Genomic DNA, 14,617 nt, shown 5'->3' with positions numbered 1-14,617 from the left:
ATTACAATATATTAAAGCAATGAAGTAGCTACAGACAATGCAACACATTTCAGAAGCTTTCTTCATCAGGCACGTCTCTTAAAGGGTATTTCCACACAATTGTGAATATAGCTGATAATAATAAGTCAACTTCAGAAAAGTGATCTCTGCAGAGCAGAAATGGTCAAGAAGCCTTGTCATTAGGCCTACTGGCCAGTGTGAAAACAGCTATATTTTAGGATTCTTTTTTTAAATGACATGAGATGGCATGGAAAATTAAATATAACCTCAAAAAAATTCTTACACAAAATACTATGAATATTAACAATGGCCCATTTTCTGATGACACATTCACTTTAAATGAAAGCAAGTGCAAAGCTCAACATTTGCAAGACTGTTTTTTTTTATCGTGTTGTAAACTGATTTTTGTTTGATGTGTAATAAAGAGTGTTCTCAGCAGATCCGCCCTTGTAATAAGAACATTTCAGCATCTTTTCCACAGAGCAGGAAATTAAATAAATCACTAGGATTGCTGAGCATAAAGTGCTTTATAAATTCTTTAAAAAACTTGTTTGAAAATCTCAGAGTGGTCATTATGGTGCATTATTCAGTTGGTTAGGAATAGTTTGCAAGGCAAACATTTCCATATATCTTCATTGTGTGTGCATCTGCTCTTCTCTCTAACGATTACCAGCCATCATATCATACATGTTGCCTCTTTGCAGTTCTCAAGTCATTCATTCTAATTAGTGACCAGTTATTGGCTTGAAAGCTTGAAAATTTGCCATAGCATTAAAGTAAAAAAAAAAAAAAACACGAAAAAACACAACTATTTTCTTCCATTTTTTTGAAACTTTTAATCAGTGCCGATAGACACTGTAGTCACACATGCTAATGAATTGTTCAGTGGCTCAGTCTGCCATTTAACTCATCGGGGTATTCTATTGGCAGGCTAAGCCAGAAGGCGAAGGCTGTTTCCAATTCACTTAATGAGACAATTCTTGATAACAGCTTTTTAGAATAATCCCAGCCACCTCTTCCATTAACATACTGTACCCTAACTATATGAACTCATTGAGAGTTGACATTCATTTAGAGATTACACCAATTGAGAGCAGAGGATGTGAAACCATAAAGAAGACAATTGTAATGTTCAGCTATAGCATGGGTAGCAAAAACATACCCAAGCCATGCAGTCAGTGATTAAAAGCCTAAGGCCCCATTCGTACGGGCGAGTATTCCGCGCAGGTGCAATGCGTGAGGTGAACGCATTGCACCCGCACTGAATCCTGACCCATTCATTTCTATGGGGCTGTGCACATGAGCGGGGATTTTCACGCATCACTTATGCGTTGCGTGAAAATCGCAGCATGCTCTATATTGTGCGTTTATCACACAACGCAGGCCCCATAGAAGTGAATGGGGCTGCGTGAAAATCGCAAGCATCCGCAAGCAAGTGCGGATGCGGTGCGATTTTCACGCACGGTTGCTAGGAGACGATCGGGATGGAGACCCGATCATTATTATTTTCCCTTATAACATGGTTATAAGGGAAAATAATAGCATTCTTAATACAGAATGCATAGTACAATAGCGCTGGAGGGGTTAAAAAAATAAATAAATAATTAAACTCACCGTAATCCACTTGCTCGCGCAGCCCGGCTTCTCTTCTGTCTTCTTTTTTGCTGTGTGCAGGAAAAGGACCTGTGGTGACGTCACTCCGGTCATCACATGGTCCGTCACATGATCTTTTACCATGGTGATGGATCATGTGATGGACCATGTGATGACTGGAGTGACTGGAGTGACGTCACAACAGGTCCTTTTCCTGTACACAGCAAAAAAGAAGACAAAAGAGAAGCCGGGCTGCGCAAGCAAGTGGATTAAGGTGAGTTTAATTTTTATTTTTATTTTTTAACCCCTCCAGCGCTATTGTACTATGCATTCTGTATTAAGAATGCTATTATTTTCCCTTATAATCATGTTATAAGGGAAAATAATACAATCTACCCAGCACCTAACCCAAACCCGAACTTCTGTGAAGAAGTTCAGGTTTGGGTACCAAACATGCCGATTTTTCTCACGCGAGTGTAAAATGCATTACAATGTTTTGCACTCGCGCGGAAAAATCGTGCATGTTCCCACAACGCACCCGCACCTTTTCCCGCAATGCCCGTGTGAAAGAGGCCTAATAAAATCCTTAAAAAATCTAAAGTGAGAAAGCTTAGCAAGTCAATTTAGCTAGCAATAGAATCTTTACTACCCAGGTAGATATATGACAACATTTCATGTGAACACCAGTTCTGCTATGTGAACACATGTACAGGACGGCGGCATCAAACCTGTTATTAAAAGCCACAGCTGTCAATCAAGTGCAGCTCCACTTACATTTAGCTGCCCAGCAGTGTAAATACTGGGGACACAGTCATCGCAGCTAGTTTCCAGCTTAGGCTACTTTCACACTGCCGTTTCTGGGTCTGCCTGTGAGATCCGTTTCAAGGATCTCACAAGCGGCCCCAAACAGATCAGTTTAGCCCCAATGCATTCTGAATGGATGTGGATCCATTTAGAATGCATCAGTTTGGCTCCGTTCCGCCTCCATTCCGCTCTGGAGGCGGACACCAAAATGCTGCTTGCAGCGTTTTGGTGTCCGCCTGGTGGTGCGGCGCCAAACGGATCCATCCTGACTTACAATGGAAGTCAATGTGGACAGATCCGTTTACATTGACACAATATTGGTGCAATTGTAAACGGATCCGTCCCCCATTGACTTTCAATGTAAAGTCAGGATGGATCCGTTTGACTTAGACTTTTTTTGACTAAGTGTATGCAGACAGATCCGTACTGAATGGATACCATCGTTTACATTTATAGGTGCGGATCCGTCTGTGCAGATACCAGACGGATCCGCACCTAAAGCAGGTGTGAAAGTAGCCTTACAGTATCACCTTTCTTTTAAAGATAAGCCAATTTCTCAAAATTCATTTCGAGTCAGATTCCGTCAAATCAGCTGTGATATTAGATTTGGTTCGAATTGAAAGTACCCCAACTGTCCTGGAAAAGTTTTCCAGTTCTCCTAGGGCTTCCAAGCTCATTAAAGGGGTTGTCCCATAAAAATTATTTTAAAAAGTTAAAACTAGCATCTGGATCTGAAAACTTTTTTCATTGTATGTGATAAAAAATTTAGTATAGTCACTGAGTTATCCAATAAAATGTATCTGTATAGCGCCACTTGCTGCCTTTTTCCTTATGTTTCTGTCGACCTTGCTGAGGTGGACGCACATGCTCAGTTCAATCCTATAACTGCCCCTAGCAATATCTTCTGTTACAAACTGTGACAGTTACAGGTAGAGAGCTGCAGCAGAAAGAACATGCCCACTGAGAAAGGACACACCTCATGAGCTTCCAGATTAAAATAAATGTAGAAAAAAAATGTCATGTACATACTATATGATGTCTGACAGTGGTAGTAATGTCAAAGTGACAGTAAAATATATACCTATGGGTAAACGGATGGTAGCCGGTTGTAAAAAAACAATCTGCACTGACTTTTTAATAAAAAAAAAAATGATACCAAAATCATGCCTTTATGGTGGCAGATGCCTTCTCTGTTTTCTGATCTTTAAAATGGTGTCTGCCATTGGCAGATCATTTGGCCACATTAAGAACCTTTTGTAAAACATGTAGTGAATTTCATCCATGTAGAATCCATTTGCTCATCTCTACTCTCTTCTATAACATCCGGGGATGTGCCCAATGATTGTTTACCTTGAGTATCTTCTTCCTTTAGAGGTTTACTTTTTGAAGGCTTTAAAGACCATGCATGGCCTTAGACATGGTCCTCTGTGCTCTTGGATGCTGCACTTCAAATCTTGGCAGTCTCAAAGCTGTTTAGTGCTGGAAAGGACTGGATGTTCGGTAACTTAAATCAGCACAATAATTGGAGTATTGTCTTGATATAGTGTAATACTAGTGAACTGGAGCAAGGCTCTTTGCTCATTTCGATGAACACAACACGAGGCAGACTAGGTTTTCTAAAGGTCACGTTGACTCATGTTGGAGATCTCTCTTTGGTAGCATTCTTGAAAACTTCCTCTGATAAGTAATAAGTTGAAACAGATAAGTCTCTTTATTTTATTCTGTATTGGAAGACAACAAAAGGTTAATAACATCTTGCTGTTGTCTGATATACATTACAAGGAAAATATTCAGATTTTTAAAGACACGTTTTGTCTTGTATACAAGCTACTCTGCTGTAGTTCTAGATAACTAGGCCAATCATTCAATTTGTTGCTAAGTATAGCCAACCAAAATGGATTGATACCCTAAGGATAGCTATAAAATGCTATAGTAGCGGGTCTGTGCATAACAGATGGGTGTGCAGAATGACTGACAAAGACAAATGTACAATATTGCAGTAAAAAAAAGTGTGCACCCACCAGCCAAAGGAAGTGGGCTATGAGCAAATATCATCATTTTAGGGTATGGCAGTTTTGTAAGCCAAAATCAGGATTGGATCATAGAAAGAAATTATCAAGGACAGATACAACTTTTCTTTTTTTAATTCACTCCTGGTTTTGGTTTCCAAAACTGCATCCTAAACCTGGATTATATGGCCGTATCCTTACCAAACTGGGAATGTGTTATGCCGAACATTGAACATGCTAAGAAATCATACTAAGGTCTAGGGTTTAAAATCTAGGTTTGTCAAAGGATCCTCGGGTATTTCAGGAAAAATAAGAAGCAGTAATTTATTTGAATATTCTTCACAATACTGAATACCCGAAACATTTGTATGTAGTAGATTGCCCTAAACCCCCAAACCCAGATCTTATTTCTCTTAAAAGAGATTTCCACATAAGCATGAAATTGGCCCATTATTAGTAAGTAGGGTTGAGCGAACCTGAACTGTAAAGTTCGGGTTCGTACCGAACTTTAGGAGTTTTGGACCCTGGACCCGAACCCGAACTTTTCAGTAAGGCGAGTTAATGGTGCTTTTTGAAAGGCTGCAGAGCAGCCAATCAACAAGCATTTAACTTGTGTGCCCTTAGAAGCCATCACAGCCATGCCTACTAATGGCATGGCTGTGATTGGCCAGTGCAGCATGTGACCCAGCCTTTATATAAGCTGGAGTCACATAGCACTGCACGTCACTCTGCTCTAATTAGTGTAGGGATAGGATGCTGCTGCTGTGAGGGAGAGAATAGGAAAGAATCTTTTTATCAGAAGTGCTTCAGCGATCTACAGCGATTTTGTTTGTGGGTGCAGTGCACAATATTTTTACCCTGCCCTGAGCCAGTGACACTAAAAAAATACTTTTATCCCTCTGGTTAGTTTAGGTGGGCATTGGCAGCCATATTATGGAAGTTCAGTGCAACCAGCACAGTATAAGTAAAGCCGGACTGAAGGCTATAGCCTAGGGGGAGGCGACCATGATGGGGGGGGGGGGGGGGGTTAGGGAGACCCAGGGGGATTGGTGGATTTATAGGGGATCGGGGAGGAGTTAGGGGGTTTATGAGAGGAGTGTGGCCGGTAAGAGGGGCCATTTTGTGAGGTAACAACCGACGAACAACTGCTCACCAGTGATGGAGGCCCTGCTGGTAGAGTTATGGGCGGCAGCAGCGGAGCATGGCGAGGGATGGCTCCAGGAGCGGGTGCAGGAGCTGCTGAGAGGGGCGGCGGAGGTGCCTGTCTTGCCGCCCCCCACGGTGTCCCGGCCGCGGCGGTCCCCTTTCCTCCCCGCATGCCCAGGCATGGGAGGAATCTGGTTAGTAGTGGCGGAGTCCCCCATGCAGGCCGTGCCAGGTCCTGCCCGGCCAGTGACGCAGCGGAGGGAGTCAGGAGCAGGTGCGGCGGGCCCAGTCATGGAAGATGTGGCTGGGGCCCCTCGGCGCGCCAAAGGAGGAGGAAGATGGCGGAGCAGCTGCGGGCCGCATGGCAGGAGGCAGCAGGCTCTTGTCCAGGATCACAGGGACGCAAGAGGGGGTTGGCTCCGCCTCCCCTGAAGATGCAGGAGAAGAAGTGCCGGCCGACGTACCTGGCTCAAGCCTAGCCAGGGGACACCCAGAAGATGTCTGTCCGGGAGGATCTGCGCAGAGGACCGGTCGGGAAACAGGATCTGCGGCTGGTGGGGTCACAGCACCCATGCAGCCAGGTGAGCAGCAGTGGGGACCTTTAGTGCAGTGGGGTGTTAGCTTAGCTGCGGGGGGAGGGGGGGCCCCAGGCAGAACTGAGTAAAGGATTGGGGCAGTTATTGGGGGGTTTAGGCCGTGTCTGGTAGCAGGATGGGCATGGGGGGGGGGCGTCCCCGTTGCCATCGTGGGGTTGTTGGGGGGGCTCTGGTGGCGGTGGGGGCGATGGGCCAGCGGGGTCGGGTGTCCAGGCCAGCATGGAGTCAGTTCAGACGCAGGCGGGGTGCTCAGGGCAGGAGGATGCGAGGCGGTTGGATGACAGGGGGGCGAAGGGGGAGGTGAGGGACAAAATATGGAAAGGGGAGTACGTAGATATTTTCTCCTTGCTCCCTTTGGAGAAATTTAACTTGGACAAAGTTCAGAAGGACGGGAGTAAGAAGGAGCAAATTTGGCAAAATAAACGGGAAACAAGGCGCTCATAGGGTAGTAAGTTTTGGCAGAAAGTATGCTGTGTCAATTGTTAAACTCACCTTCTGGTGTTGTGCTTGCGTCAGAACAACACTTGCAAAGGTGGGGGGGGGAAGGGGGGTTATGCTGCCGGTATCTTGTCAGTCCTTGGAGTTGCCAGCACTCCAAAGGAGTGATGTAGAGTACTGTGAAAAGCTGTGTACTAGGTCGTACACAATGTGATACCTCTTGGCGCAAAACCACAATTATGAGTGACGTCTTTTTAAAAGGTATTTATTCAGGTGACAACGTGTTTTGGAGTAAGGGTACTCCTTTCTCAAGTCTAAAAGAAACAGTAGTATGTGAAAAAGTAGTGCTAAAGGGCAAAACATGAATGACTAAAATAAGGTAAAAATATAACTAATAGACTTGTATAATTCATCAGCAAGGTGCGAGGGTAATAGACAATATAATAATCACATAAAATAATCACATGAATGTAAAAGGACATAGAAGGATCTGATATAATCTAAAATTGGTATCTGTATAGTAATAAAAATTTTCTTCACAATTAGGGAATATTAATAATCTTGATAATAATAATAAAAAGAATAACTTGATAATAATAGTGAAGGAAAAAAATGGTGTTAAAAGTGGTAGCCTTAATACAAAAAATGTATTCCTTGGTAGTTACATTTTATCGGTCTCCCTGTTTCTTTGGGTCCCCGTTTTTTGTATCAAGGCAACCACTTTTAACACCATTCTTTCCTTCACTATTATTATCAAGTATTCATTTTATTATTATTATCAAGATTATTAATATTCCCTAATTGTGAAGAAAATTTTTATTACTATACAGATACCCAATTTTAGAATTATATCGGATCCTTCTATGTCCTTTTACATTCATGTGATTATTTTATGTGATTATATATTGTCTATTACCCTCGCACCTTGCTGATGAATTATACAAGTCTATTAGTTTTAATTTTTACATTTTTTTAGTCATTCATGTTTTGCCCTTTAGCACTACTATTTCACATACTACTGTTTCTTTTTAGACTTGAGAAAGAGTACCCTTACTCCGAAACGCGTTGTCACCTGAATAAATACCTTTTAAAAAGACGTCACAGGGAGTAAGAAGGAGGATGAGGAAAAGCGCAGGCATGGGCTTATACCGAGGTAGTTTGCAAACTGGTTACAGGCGTTCGCGATACTGGCGAGCGTCATAGGGAAAAAGAGCCAGAATGTTGTTCCGCTCTTTTTTGCTACATGGAAGCCATTGGGGGAAGCATATAGGGTATATGGGGGTTTAGCGTGGCTACGGTATGATGAACAATCAGGCAGAGGAAGGCAGTGCGTCGGGGTATTAGATGGGATCACAAGGATATTGCCTTGTGGTTAAAAGTGACGGCACCGGTTAGATCAGGGCAGTCCTTTCGGGGGAGGCCGGGGGCGGAGGGCAGTCGGGTTTGCGGCAGCTTCCGCAAAGGGACTGTGCTTCCTGTTCAATGAGGGGGATGTAAGTTTGGGGCCAAGTGCAAGTTTAAGCATGAGTGCTCCAGCTGCAGGGGCTTGCACGGGGGCGGCGCAGTGTTTTAGGAGTGGCAGGCAAAGAGGCGGAGGAGGGGTCTGGAAAAGGGGGGAGACGCCGGTTCTTCTGGAAAAGATGGAGCCGTATCTCGATAGGTATCCTGACAGGAAGGCCGCGGAGATGCTGGGGGAGGGGTTTGCATTGGGGTTTTCGGATCCCGTTTGTTCCGTCTGGCGCTAGGTTAGTTACAAAAAATTTGCGTTCGGCAATTGAGCACCCGGGGGGTGGCTACGGAAAAGCTGGAGAAGGAGGTTCGACTAGGTAGGATGGCTGGCCCTTTTGCGGGGCCACCCTTGTTGTATTGCGTGTGTCCCCCGTTGGGGGTGGTCCCACAAAAGGAGGTCAATAAATTCCGGTTGATTCACCACCTGTCCTTCCCTAAGGGAACGAAGGTTAACGACGGCATTGACCCGGCCTTATGCTCGGTGGTCTATACGTCGTTTGACGCGGCAGTGACATGGGTGAGGTGGTTCGGTAGGGGAGCGCTAATGGCAAAGACCGATATCGAGGTGGCGTTTAGGCTTTTGCCGGTACATCCTGATAGTTTGCACCTATTGGGCTGTTTTTGGAATGGTTTTTTTGTGGATTGGTGTTTACCGATGGGCTGTTCATTGTCTTGCGCATATTTTGAGATGTTTAGTTCTTTTTTGGAATGGGCAGTTAGGGATTCGTCTGGGTGTGATTCGGTTATCCACTACCTGGATTTTCTTTGCGTCGGCCCTAAAGAGTCGAGGGTTTGTTCGGTTTTGTTGCATACGTTAGAGGGGTTATTCGGGTTGTTTGGGGTTCCTTTAGCTAGGGAGAAGACGGTGGGCCCTACGACTAAATTGAGCTTTCTCGGGATAGAAATTGATTCTGAGCGCATGGAATGTAGGCTTCCTATGGATAAGTTAGTCGACTTGAAACAGAAAGTGGCACGGGCAGGGCGGTTGCAAAAAATTCAGCTGTGGGGAGCTTCAGTCGCTTCTGGGTAAAGCTTAATTTCGCGGAGTCGAATTAATGCCCATGGGTAGATTTTCAGGAGACGGGTTGGCGGGGGTGATGGCAGGGTTCAGGCGGCGCCCATCATTTCATTAGGCTGGGGCGGGAGCTAAAGGGGGACTTGTTGGTTGTGGTGCATTTCTGGAAAAATATAATGGTCGTTCATTGTTTATGGATGAGATGGTGGATTTGTTTGATTAGACCTGTTTTCCGATGCGGGCGGGGAGTTGTGTTTTGGGGTTTATAGTGCGGGGGAATGGTGTGCAGGGAGGTGGCCGGACAGTTGGTTTCTGAGGGGTTGGTTAAGAATTTGGCGTTGTTAGAACTTTTCCCCGATAGTGTGAGGCGGAGATGTTGTGGGGGCGGGTTTTTAGGAATAAGAAAGTCCGGTTCCACTGCAACAACCTGGGGGGTAGTTCAGGCGATAATGGGTTATGTCAGCCTCGTCGTCATTGGTGGTTCGGGCTGTTGCAGAAGTTGGTGTTGGAGTGTTTTGTCAATTAACGCATGGGTGGTGGCGGTTCATGTGCCTGGGGTCTGACAATTTGTATTGCTGATGCTCACTCTCGTTCGCAGTGGGACTGTTTCCATCAGCTGGGCTCCGGGGGCAGCGGATGTGGGGGCTGGAGTGTCCAACCTGTCTTTGGGAAGTGCTGGAGGTTACCGTAATGGGGTCTTATCCGGTCTTCACTGCGCCTGGAACGTGGGGAGCTGTATTCGAAAGCTTGGCATCGGTGGGAGGAGTAAACGGGTAGCTTAGGGCTGGGGAGGGAGATTGGGAGATTGCTCTTGCAGTTGTTTATAGGCCACTGTAGGTGGATGAGGGTTGGTCCTGTCGCGAAGATGAATGGTTGTATGGCGGGGTTAGCATTTGGTTTTCGGGTCAGAAAGAAGATGGATTTAACAAAGTCGTTCTAGGTGGTGAGGGCTTTGAATGGTTGGCGCCGGGAAAATGGGGGCAGGTGATGATCGGAGGCCCTTATCTTTCGCATTACTGTTGCAGTTAGGTGAGCAGTTGGAAGGGGTCTGTAGTTCACTGAGTGAGGTGCGGTTAGTATGCTTGGCTTTCTCGTTGGCGTTTTTTTGGGGCGTTACGGTTGGGGGAGTTAAGTTTGTCCTTCTGTATCATAGAGCGAGAGGCTTATTGAGAGATGATGTTGATGTTTTTTCGGATAGGGTAGAGTTCGTTATTAGACGATCTAAAACGGATGTGGAAGGTGAGAGGTCGCAGAGTAGTTTTGTTTGAGATCCAGAACTGTTTGATGTGTCCGGTGCGTTGCATGAGGGCATATTGTCCAGACTGGGGAACGGTGTTGTCTCCGGTTCATCAGGATGGGTCGTCGTGTCTTAGGTCAAATAGGAATGGGGTGGAAGGGGTACTCGGGCCATTCGTTTAGAATAGGGGCGGCAACCGAGGCGGCAGATGGGGTTTGGGGGACGACGTTATCAGGAGGATAGGGAGGTGGGAATCTGTACGGTTCCGTTCGTACGTCCGGCCAGAGAGGTTGTGAGGTGGGGGTGTGATTTTACGGTTGTTCAGATGTGTTTATTTATCTATGGTGGTGGCGTGCGGGATTACTCCTGGTATTTTCTGTGTTTTCTCGTTTCAGGTTCGGAGCCGGCGTTGATTTGGGTTCTAGGGCACTCATATGTTTTTTGGGTGCTCTCAGGGCAGCGGTCAGGCGGATGGTCAGCAGCTTGGTTTCGCTCGGGAGGTGGCGGTGGTGAGATGGATAGGTCGGCGGGGCATGATATGGAGCGGGGTTTTACCGGAATTTCACAGGTATGTCAAGCAAGATAGGGGGCCCCGGACGTATTAGTCCTGCATGTGGGAGGTAATGATTTGGCTGCCCGGCCATTTAGGGAGCTAGTACGGGAATGAATTTGACTTTCTGCGGTTATGGGCAATGTTTCCAAAAATGGTAACAGTCTGGTCAGACATCGTTCCGAGAAACGGTGTGTGCGAGGGGCGCGTTCGGTTGACTATATCAACAAGGCCAGAGTAAAAGTTAATAGGGCCATTAGCAGGTTTATGTCTAGGAATGGGGCCTTGTCGATTCGACACAGGGAGCTTGAGAAAGGGGTTGGGGGGTTTTGGCGTAGTGATGGGGTACATCTGAATGCTGTAGGTTTGGACATGTGGTGCTTAGCGTTTCAGGATGGAATGGAGATTGCTGTGCGGGTGTGGAGGGACGCACAGGCTTTAAGGGGTCAAGCCGGTGCATCTGTGGGAGGTCCTTGGAGTTGGTGAGTTTATCAGGCATGAGGATGGGAGGGCCCCACGGTGGGGGCTAGACTCCCATAGGTTGGTGGGCGGCTGTGGCTGATTGTTGGGGGTGAGCCGGCAGGGGTGCCTCCGAGCCAGCGGTCAACGGCTGGAGGTAAGTTGGCTCACCCCGATATGGTTATTCAGTGGTTTTGGGGCTTCAAGGACCTCCCCCTCGGTGACTGAAACATTTGGTACAGGTTAATAATGTTGTATTAAAAAGGTTATTTTGTATGTTTGTTAATAAAAGGCTGCTGTGGCCATATTAATCCAAAATGTGGTGTCTGTGTCATTATTGTATTAAGGTGGGAACTTAGGAATGTAAGGTGGGGGGTGAGTTAGGGTTAAGAAGGGAAAGGGTCGAGCGAACATAACCAGTACCCCCCGTCAAGTAAAGCCGGACTGATGGCTATAGCCTAGGGGGGAGGCGACCATGACGGGGGGTAGTTTTAGGGAGACCCAGGGGGGATTGGTGGATTTATAGGGGATCGGGGAGGAGTTAGGGGGTTTATGAGAGGAGTGTGGCCGGGTAAGAGGGGCCATTTTGTGAGGTAACAACCCACACACTCCCCTTCTTTTGTGGCAAGTGGCTACAAGTGGTCTAAAGAAAAAAAAAAAAAAGGGAATGGAGGGGGCATTGGGTTTGCTGGGTGCAGTTGGGGACGTGCAACTTTTGAGGGTTGCATTGGGGGCATGCTGGGGGTAGTTGTCATGGCGGCATGGGCGGTGGGAGGTCCTTGGAGTTGGTTAGTTTATCAGGCATGAGGATGGGAGGGCCCACGGTGGGGGCTGGACTCCCATTGGTTGGTGGGCGGCTGTGGCTGAATTGTTGGGGTGAGCCGGCAGGGGTGCCTCCGAGCCAGCGGTCAACGCTGGAGGTAAGTTGGCTCACCCCGATATGGTTATTCAGTGGCTTTGGGGCTATTAAAAAGGTTATTTTTGTATGTTTGTTATAAAAGGCTGCTGTGGCCATATTAATCTAAAATGTGGTGTCTGTGTCATTATTGTATTAAGGTGGGAACTTAGGAATGTAAGGTGGGGGGTGAGTAGGGTTAAGGAGGGAAAGGGTCGAGCGAACATAACCAGTACCCCTGTCATGTGCTTTTGTGACTGCCAAATGCAAGCTTGAAATCCTGCAATTATATTCTGTGTTTGCTGCATTTTTCAGTGTGAAATACAAGCTTGAAATACTGCAATAATATTCTGTGTTTAAAAAAACACCCATTTTTGGCAATACCCTAAATCTGCAGCCTTTGCTCCATCTGTCAGTGTGAAATACAAGCTTAAAATACTGCAATAGTATTCTGCGTTTTAAAAAACACACATTTTGAGCAAAATACTAAATTAGAGGCCTTTGCTGCATCTGTCAGTGTAAAATACAAGCTTCAAATACTGCAATAATATTTTGGCTTTAAAAAAACACCAATTTTTGGCAATACCCCACATCTGGGGCCTTTGCTGCATCTGTCAGTGTTGAAATACAAGCATGTGCGCAGTACTGGAGACCATATCTCCAGAAGGATATTGATACTTTGGAGAAAGTTCAGAGCTACTAAACTAGTACATGGATTGCAGGATAAAACATACAAGGAAAGATTAAAGGACCTTAACATGTATAGCTTGAAGAAAGACGAGACAGAGGGATATGATAGAAACCTTTAAATACATAAAGGGAATCAACAAGGTAAAAGAGGAGAAAATATTTAAAAGAAGAAAAACTGCTACAAGAGGACATAGTTTTAAATTAGCGTTGGCAAAGGTTTAAAAGTTATATCAGGAAGAATTACTTTACTGAGAGAGTAGTGGATGCATGGAATAGCCTTCCTGCAGAAGTGGTAGCTTCAAATACAGTAAAGGAGTTTAAGCATGCATGGGATAGGCATAAGGCCATCCTTCATATAAGATAGGGCCAGGGGGCTATCATAGTATTCTGTATATTTGGCAGACTAGATGGGCCAAATGGTTCTTCTCTGCCGACACATTCTATGTTTCTATGAAATACTGCAATAATAATAATAATTCTGTGTATAAGAAAACACCCATTTTGGGCAAAATACTAAAATTAGAGGCCTTTTGCTGCATCTGTCCAGTGGTGAAATACTGGAATAATATTCTGAGTTGAAAAAAACACCCATTTTTCACAATATCCTACATCAGCGTCCTTTGCTGCATCTGTCAGTGTAAAATACAAGCTTGAAATACTGCAATAATACAAAATACTATGTTATTTAAAAAAACACCCATTTTGGGGCAAAATACTAAATTAGCGGCCTTTGCTGCATTTGTCAGTGTGAAGTACAAGCTTGAAATACTGCCTAATATTCTGGGTTTAAAAAAACACCCATTTTGGGCAAAATACTAAATTAGAGGGCTTTGCTGCATCTGTCAGTGTGAAATACAAGCTTGAAATACTGCAATAATATTTTGGGTTTAAAAAACACCCATTTTTGCAATACCCTACATCTGCTTCCTTTGCTGATCTGTCAGTGTGAAATACAAGCTTGAAATACTGCCATAATATTCTGGGTTTAAAAAAAACACACATTTTTGGCAATACCCTACATCTGCGGCCTCTGCTGCATCTGTCAGTGTGAAATACAAGCTTGAAATACAGCAATAATTTTCTGGGCTTAAAAAAACACCTATTTTGGGGCAAAATAGTAAATTAGCGGCCTTTGCTGCATTTGTCAGTGTGAAATACAAGCGTTAGATACTGCTGTTATATTCAGTTATTAAAAAAACACCCATTTTGGGCAAGATCCTAAATTTGCGGAGAATTAGGAGAGCTTCAAATAAGGGACGTGGCCCCCGGTCCGTGGTGCTGCTGGTGGAGCTCCTGTTGCAGGGAGAGGACGTGTCGATCTGTGCCAGCTACAACGCACAAGTGAAACACCTCCTTAGGTGTGAGTAGGTGACAGAACCTTCAGCGTTATTTGGTCGGGCCTAATGCGGCTCTACGAATGGTGAGGCCAGAAGAAGTATAGGCGATAGTAGATTGGGTTGCTGACAGTGCCTCCAGTTCCCTTTACATTGTCTCCCACCCAGTCTCCTGCTGAAAGATCAGAGTTGGGACCTGCAGACCGATGTCCATCATGTCTTTCACCCTCACCCCCTTGCACATCAGGCCAATCAGTCTGAGCCCCAAGTCATGCAGCAGTCTCTTCTGCTTTTTGATGACTCTGCTAGCAGGGTTTCCCAGGGCCATCCACATAGCCCTGC

The sequence above is a fragment of the Bufo bufo genome, chromosome 1, assembly GCF_905171765.1.
Source record: "Bufo bufo chromosome 1, aBufBuf1.1, whole genome shotgun sequence".
Taxonomy (NCBI): Eukaryota; Metazoa; Chordata; class Amphibia; order Anura; family Bufonidae; genus Bufo; species Bufo bufo.
This window is presented reverse-complemented; position numbering follows the sequence as displayed.